Consider the following 8,682-nt stretch of genomic DNA (forward strand, 5'->3'; position numbering starts at 1 on the left):
GCTGTGGGTGTCCCTGCTCAGTGCAGGAGGTGGGACCAGACGGCCTTTAGGGGTCCCTTCCAACTCCAACCTATGATTCTGTGACAGAGTCAGACAGCTCCTGCCACCCCACTGCTGGAGTCAGGGAGCTCAGTGCCCAGCCCATGGGATCCTTCCTTTGGGTCTGAAGCTCAAATGGATCTGAAGATCAGTCCCAGCTTTCCAGATTCTCCCTGCTTCATAAGGTATGCTGGGAAGGACCAAAGGATGCTCCTAAAACCACATTACCTGTGTCATGCCCCATGCCCAGGAGCTCTGGGACAGACAAGGGAGGCTGGGCTCACCCAATCCCATTTTGGAACAGCCCAGACTTGCCACAGATAATAACAGCAAATAGATAAACTTCACATACACAAAGAGATTGGACACTGCTGCATCCACCACATTACCACCACAGCTTCATTGGCACATGTTCCACCAAGATGCAACAAAACCTTTGGCAGAAACACCGTTGAAGGCAAGGCAGAGAAATCCTCATCTGGAAACATGGACAAAATACCCAGGGTTCAGCCTGCTTCCCACTGAGCTCCAGAACAGCAGTCAGCAGGCCTAAGCACAGCCCCCTCAGCACTGTTTGCATCTCCAGACACGGCTCCTTGCCAACCTCCATCCCACCAACCATCAGCACGGCTCATCCCGGGTTGCAGCCCAACATCTGCTTTCCATGTTCCCGGGCAGTGCTCCAAGTAACGTATGCATCTTGTGTGTCTGCATGCAGCACGAGCCTCAGGCACTGCTCAGCACCACGTGCAGGAGCAGAGCAGAGCTTTCAAGCAATATGCCTCATCCTCTGGGAAAAAGCTGGGCTACAAAATCCAGGCTGAACATGGAGCAGCTGTGGTTCCTGCCCAGAGAACGGGGCTGGGAAACAGCTCAGCATCACCCAGTGCACGTAGCAGGGCTGCAGACTCCTTCAGCAATGCACAGCACTCAGCTTCAATCATGGAGGAGGTTTGAGCTCTCACACACATAGCACCAAAGCCCCGGCAGCACTCACCTGCACGTGAGTTCCTGAAGGTGTTGATAGAAGACGTCTCCATCAGCATCAAGTGGTCAGAAGTGTTCTGCTCCAGAGGCTCCAGGATTTCCTTCAAAATAACACCCGTCACTGAGCACATGGTGAATCTGGGAACAAAACATCCTCAAAAGGCTGCAGGGCTGAAACCTTTTCTCTCATTCTCTCTGAGGAGCAGGCAGGCCAGCAGCTTGCTGTGCTGCCAACAAACATGGGGTTTCTATAGAGATGTCACACTGCAGCCTCACATTGCCCTGAGCACTGAGCCCAAGTATGCATCGATGGCAAAGGGTTTGAACCTGCTCCCATGCATTGGATACAGCACAGAGCTCACCATCCTTTAGCAGCAGTGGTCAGGCTGGATTGCCTTTGCTCAAGCTAAGCCGAGCTTGTTCACCCTGTGCTGGGCACACACAGCCTGGCACAGCCCCAGAGATCCCATGGCACAAGGTGGTTTCCCCCCATTGAGCTCTCTGCAGTCTCAAATACATGATTTTGCTTTGCCATAACAGCAAGCACGTAGAGCACAGGACAGCTTTGCAGCCCTCCAACCTTGGCAGCAGCCCCGGGGCCATCAGCACCGCCCCAGCCACCACTGGCAACACCCTACACTGATGCTCAGTGGCATCCTCTGCCCCCACCCCCCTCCTGGCTGATACTGAGACCCTTCTCCTCCTCGTCCCAGAGAAGCACAGTAGAGGACACAGCACCCTTATTCCCATTCTCCCACCATTGACCCCACAACCTTTCCCCGTGGCCCTGCCCTCACCAGTTCCTGGGCACAGTGGCACAGGGATCAGGCAGGCGCCGGCTGCAACTCCATTGTTTGCACACAATTGTTAGCACCTGGGCAGGGAATTTCTAATCCACACACATACATTTTAGGCAACGTGTGAGACACGTGGTTCCATGGCAAATTCTACATCTGCACCTTGCACTGAAGAGCCCCCACAGTATTTTGCAATAGCAGCAGTAGGAGCAGGCTGACCTCATGGATATTTTCTGCACTGAGCTTTTGGGAGCTTGTGGTTCCTCCCAGCACTCCCACTTTGTTGCTTGCAACAAATCCCTGGCAAGGAAGGGATGGATGGGAGCAGTGCTGTTTGCAGCAAGCTTTGTGCTGGCACCTGCAGCAGGTGGGAGAGCCGCCCCATGGGGACCTGCTGCACTGCTCACTGCCCCATTGCTCATAGGGAAGGGATTCAGCCACCCACAGCTTCTCTGCATTGAGTAATGCATTTGGCAAGGGGCAGGCAAGTTTGGGAAGTGTGTCATTGTTCATCCCGTGCCCTGAGAGCCTGTGGAGGGGGATAACAAAGCCCCACTCCATGCACCCATCCTCCCCCCCCCTTCTGCCACTCCATGCACCTTCTGCCCCCATCCTGCTCCCACATTCCCTGAACTGGCCCCTTCCCTGCCACCCTCACCAGGGTCACCTGCAGGAAGGGACCTGTGCCCCCAGCATAATGCCCCTCAGCGTCCAAGGATGAAGGCTGGGAGCAGGGTAAGAGAGACGGCGTGGTTTGATGCTCTGATTTAGTGCGGTCATGTCAGGACTGAGGGCTGCAAGTTGCTGCTCACAGACAATGAAGGGGAACACTTGTAGTGGAGACTGAGGGTGGGAGGGGTGGGAACAGGAAGGCACTGAGAGGGATGCAGAAAAGTGAGGGTGTTCCAAGGCAATGGGGAGGTTAGCCAAGGCCAACAGTTCCACCCAAACAGCCCTGGGAGCAGGGATCAGGGCTGGTCGTCTGGACCCTCTCATGGGATGGGCAGTGCTTTGCACAAGAAAGTAGAGCATCCTCATCCCTGTCCCCATCCCAAGCCCCATCCTCATCCTCTTCTCTATCCCCATTTGTGTCTGCATCCCCATCTCGTCTCCATCACTGGGTGTGTTCTGCCCCCCACCCATTTCCTGGCCAGCACAGGAAAGGAGGGCGCTGTGCAGCCTCTCTGACTGCCGCTCGCTGTTTTCCCATTACATCGTAAATAAGGAGGATTTCAGAGCACACGCGGTGAGGGCAGAGCCCTCCCAGTGCAGCCATAAGTTTCGGCGCTGAGGTCACTTCTGGTGTCCCAGCCCAGCAGCCCCAGCCCTGCTCGGGGCAGAAGTGGCTGGATGTGTGATGTATTCACGGCCCTGACTGCTTGCAGATAGAGGTGTTTTGGTCAGGGAGAGCTGCAGCACGTGGGATGTGGGCACACCGCCAGCAGCACCACGCTATGGTAAGAGATGGGAGATGGGTGCTGCGTGCCCAGGTTTGGCTGCAAGTGATGCCTGAGCACCTGCAGCACAGTGCACATGGGTAAGGAGCCCTCAGAGGGAACATCTGGGGTTATGGACCCTCCCTCTCCCCAGTGACAGCTCAAGATTTTTATTTTGGGGAGAAGAAAGCATGATGCGGGGCTCGGTGCCCTGACTTGGAGGGTTTGGGAAGCTGGGGGCTGCCAGTTCCCATTTGGCAGCACTTCTGCTGACACACTTACAGGACAGCATATGGGATGAATTAACAAAGCGCAGCAGCACCATGACAGATTTGTATCCATGCTCTCACAAATCCCCCCCCCGAGCCCCCAAATCACCAACGTTTATTGCAACACTTGCACTGTCCCTCCTGCACCGTGCCTTGCAGACGCACAGCGCTTTCACCCAGGATCCCAGAACCCCTCACTCGTGCTCCTTCTCTTTTGCCCCTTTCCTGCAGGAACATGACCGACCCAGCACTGTGTGTTGGCCACACAGCAGGATTGTTACACCACACTGACAGCACACGGCTCGCAGCCGCCCCGCACACAGGCATGGCCAGCAGTTGGCTCTGAATCCCGAATGACACAGGAAAAACGGAATGTCTCACCCCGACCCGGGCAGGGCTGTGCAGATGGCTTCAAGACCCGAAGGAGTTCCAAGACATGGGATAATTCCCATGCACATCAGCTCGGCTGCTTCCTCTTGTGCAAGGAGGAGATGTTTGCAGCTGGAAGTCAGAGGTCCACGCTCCAACCGTGAGCTGAGCGGGGACTCAGCCTGTGGGGAAAGCAATGCCAGAGACTGCATGCATGGGACAGCAAATCCTGCACACAGATTGCTTTGCAGTGCAATTGCAAATCCATGACAGCTGTGCAGAGCATGGCCCCAAAGCTCCTCACCTGGCTGTGCTCAGCACCAAGCAGGTGTCACTGTAAGCAGAAAACCACCTGGTCAGGATTGCAGTAAGCTCTGCCCTGGCTCAAAAGGCTTCCAAAGGTGGCGGCTCAGCATGCTGAGCTCATCCCCTGCAGCTGGATGCTGTGGTTCCCCGAGGAGTGCTGACAGCCCCAAGCCCAGCCCTGCTTCTGGCTGCAACACACAGAGCAGAAGTAACTGTGCTGACCTGGTGAGTATGGGGGTGGATGGCTGTGCTGGATGCACACACCCTGCGCCCAGGTCACATCTGTGCTGCGATGTGGGGCTTGGTGACCCCAGGAGATGCATAATCCACCTTGAAGTCCTCAGCATCCAGCACAGTCACAGCCTGTTCCCAGCCAGAGCCGCTGCTCACGGCGCAGAGGACCCCCTCAGATTGCACCCTCCAGTACTCAACATCACACTGCCCCACATAAGCTGTTCAACCCAGAGCACCACCACGACACTGGGCTCCTCCCCGGAGCTTCAGCTGGCAAACAGCCACACCAGAAACTTTCATTTCCCTAGGAACATGCTTTTACCCAACCAGATTTGCATGGGTCAAGGTGGAGCTGCAGCCAAACTGCCTGCCCCATTCCTGGATCAGCCCTGTCCCTGCATGCTCCCATCATTCATTCCCTGCCTGGGCTTTTCTGCAGAAATATCTGGAGGGTGACTATTCCTTACCAGTGCCCATGTTCATTTGCCAACTTGGATGCAGAGGCAAAATCCTCCATTGGTAGTTTGGACTCTCATTTTCAATTGTCTTTTCCGTGTCAGTACATTCATTTTGAGAGCGTACTTAACATGAAATGATTAATCAAGGAGGGGCTGACCATGAGCACACAAACATGGCTTAGCAGCAGCACGGACCTGATTGGGGTGGGTGAGATTTATGCTTTAGATGCTTTGAATTTCCAGAGCTCAATAGCACGGCGTGCTTGGCTGCTTTGCAGGGAAGGAGGGCAGGGCTGAGCCACTTCTGGAGGAGCACTTCTGCAAGTGGGTGATTCCAGCAGCCCCTCCTGAAAACTTTCTCTGCTCCTTTATTTTTTCTCTTCAAAGCCAAGCGTGAGAGCTCCCTCTGCTGCCGTAAGGGCTCAGATCAAGTGAACGCACTGTGTGAGACTGAACGGGCTCCAAAGCAGGGTGCTGCTCCTGATGTCCGCTAGAGCTGTCCTTAAACACAAGACCCAAGGGTTTTACCCAGGGAATCATTGGGCTGGTGCTAATTAAAAGGTGGTTTAACGATATCGCTGGGCTGCCCGGTCCTCCAGCATTCTGTACCTCACTGCAAACAGAGAAAACACACCAGGATGGTCCAGGATCCATGCTTTCCTCCTACTGTGCTGATACTCTGGCAGTAGCTGGGAGCTGTGGAATTCTGCTATCCCACTTACGGCAACCCAGCATGGCTGGCAGTGCTCAGTGGCAAAGGCACCACGTCCCACGTGCAATGCCAGCACCCCCCAGGGCTTCTTCAAACTGGAATACTTGCAGCTCGGGGACAGATGATAAGCATGGGGGTTCCATAGGTGAAGAGGAGCTGCAGATGAAGTCACACAGCTCTGCGCAGGAAACGGTGAGTAACAGCCTCACAGCTCGAGCTGCTGAGGGTCTGAAAACACAACAGCAGACAGGAGCAAAGAGAACGTCCTGTGGCAGAAGGGCTGTGACTCATTTACTCCAGAGGTTACTATGGAGCTGTTTACACATTTCTTTGTGATTACAAAAAAATAAAATATCTAAAGACTCACCCAAAATGAACTACGTAGAAAGAGGTGTGAGCAAGAGGAGAACACAAATAGCAATAACTCACAGGACCAGGCAGGCTTCCTGGAGGAGCACAAGGGGTTCAGGTATGAGCCCACTGAGCCACAGAGCCCTGGGCAAACGCTGCCTGTCCTGCTGCAGCCAGGTGGGAGGCAGCAAGGGCAATCCGAGCTGGGTTTGCATTTTTAGAAAGGCTCTGGGAGGAATATGAGGAATAACCAACCAGGAAATCAAACTCCTTCACTGAGCAAATTGCTCAGACTCCTGAAAAGCAGAATTCAGAGAGAGAAAAGGCAGCTGGAGAGCATTCTTGGGGCTTTTCCCAAGGGAAGTCCCACCTGGAAAATTATGGATTTTGTGGAATATATAGCAAGCAGCTGGGGAACGAGGTGATCTGGCATTTATAGCCATTAATTGGAGCTTATAAATTAACAGCATGTGGCAGAATCCAAAACAAGGGATAGGATTAAAGTGAGAGGTTTTGTACCAGGAGAAGGGATTTCTTGGGAACACCTCATTTCTTTACAATTTCCATTCACAGGGAGTGATGCCAGGAACTTCTGGGACAAGTTCGTCACTATTAAACACTAAGATGCAGACACAGCCTTTGAGATCTTGTCCCACCAACTGCCAGACTTAAAGGGAGGTAAGCATCAGCATCATTGAGCATAGCCAGAACCTGATCAGCTGCTGCCCAGGGCAATTCTGGGTGTGAGGGTACGGAGGAACTGGAATCACATCCAAGCGACAGTTTGCTTCCAGCACACAAAGGCAGACAACAAAGGGCCTGCGTCCTCTCTGTGTATAAAAACACTGTTATCAGGAGACCAGAAATAGCATTTCCTTGCTCTCTATCCTTTGTCTGTCTTATCAGGGCAGCAGGAGGCTCTCAACTTGCTGCAGGCTGGTGGGGTGGGAGGGCTGCGTGCAGGAAGGTGGGACGCCAGCTCACAAACGTTCTGCTTGCACAGAACGGCAGGAGGGAAGCGAGAAATTCCTTCCTGCCAGGAGGCCTGGAAGCAGTGCTGGGCCCTGGCCAGCATCCACTCTTCTCACCCGCGTCCCTGCTCCCTTTGGTCTCCCCAAAGGTCACTCTCAATTACTCACTGCAGCTTTTTGTTTAGGAAATAGCAGTGGGGATGTCCTGTCCCGTGTGAGCAGCTCTGACCACAGCCTCTGCCAAGCTGCTACAATAGACATCTCCCTGCAGCCCCCTGGGCCCGGCAGGTCTCCAAGAGAACAGTGCAGGAAAAGACAGACAGACTCCAAGCGCCCACTCAGCGCAGTTTCCTCCCACATCACATCCTTTCCACCCTTCCATTGCAGCCCTGGGGCAGGTAGGGTGGCACACGGAACAGGGGACACACCAGGTAGGGCAGAACTGCCAGTACAGCTTCTGTGTTTTGAGGATACATTCATCACATTGTGTTAAAGCACTGGGCCACAAAAAGCACAGAAATGCAGCCACCGTTGTAGGGAGGCTACATGCCAAGGACACAGAGTGGCCCTGAGTCCTGAATGAAGAGTACTGGACTCCAAGCCCACCTAACAGCTGCACTTGCAGCAGCACATGTGTCTATTTCAGAGCAGAGAGCATTTTTTTTTTCCACTATGATTGTTCTTGGATTCTTTTTGCTTCTGTAAGCCCTGAAAGCTCAGCCACCACCCAGGCAGGGAGGTGTTTGTTAGGAGGGGCCGGCGTGACACAGCTAATGCTCAAGAACTCAGCTGAGCGTGGATCCCCGAGGCCTGTCTGAAAAAGCACATTCCGAGAATTTCCCTCTTCCGCTTCTACTCCCTCTTCCTCTTCCCCAGGAAACTCTGGCAGAAAGCAAACAAATAATCAGAGGAATATCACACCCAACTGGAGAAGCGATAAGAAATTTGGTTCCGATCCACACCACAGAGAAATGTGATAAAACGCTGCCCTCTCAGAAGCCAGAAACTGATTGTTTGCCAAGAGACTAAAAATAAGCCACAGAGGGCTGCACTTAAAGGCATGCACTAATAAATGCCTCTGTCCTTGATTAATCACGCTCCAATTTCCAGAAAAGCACTCTCTATTTTCCAGGAACAGTTTGTTGGGAGCTTTGGCAACATCGGAATAAACATGAAGGCTAAAACATGTAACATATCTCAGAACAGCTTCCTGGCAGCTGCAGGTTTGCTGGAGGCAGTGCAATCCCTGGGACAGCAAGGGCAAACAGGGACTTGTTCAGCCGGAGCAGGAAGGATCTCCTTTCTCCATGCCACAGGGGCCACAGGCTGCACTGGTGCGTCCCCCCGTGGCTGCAGCAGCACCTTGGCTTCACGGTTCACTTCATCTGTTTCATCTCCATCAGTCAGAACGAAATCACCTCTTCCAGGCCAATGGGGAATAGAAGTGCCAGCTGTGTGGTGGCACTGGCGCACACTGCCACCTGCAGAACACACCCCAGAGCTGGGGACCTTTGGAGAGCACTCAGGGTGTCAGCACACCAGCTGAGTCTCACAGATTGACCTGGCTGTGTGTGACAGCAATCCCAGCACACTTGTGAAGGTGTTTACACAGGCCAAGCTTTCCAGGACTCTTGGGGTGAAAGCAACCGTGACAGAGCTCCTCATTAGCACGTGTTTAACTCAACACGTAACCCACCATAAGAACACTGGATATAAACAGAGCTCAGCCATGAGTCATAGAAGGGACACCCGG

The 8,682-nt window shown here is 53.6% G+C and overlaps 1 long non-coding RNA gene across 1 annotated transcript; it reads right to left on the bottom strand.

Annotated features, from left to right (window-relative positions):
- Positions 1–1,040: 1,040 nt before the first annotated feature.
- Positions 1,041–5,218, bottom strand: LOC122169287. The gene is made up of 3 exons (XR_006171540.1): positions 4,426–5,218; positions 3,910–4,079; positions 1,041–1,127 (listed from the first exon to the last, which is right to left on the bottom strand). It is a non-coding gene; the product is annotated as an uncharacterized LOC122169287 (long non-coding RNA).
- Positions 5,219–8,682: the final 3,464 nt, after the last annotated feature.

The sequence above is a fragment of the Centrocercus urophasianus genome, unplaced genomic scaffold (assembly GCF_019232065.1).
Source record: "Centrocercus urophasianus isolate 14NV4802_14NV808 unplaced genomic scaffold, USGS_Curo_1.0 seq_505, whole genome shotgun sequence".
Lineage (NCBI taxonomy): Eukaryota > Metazoa > Chordata > Aves > Galliformes > Phasianidae > Centrocercus > Centrocercus urophasianus.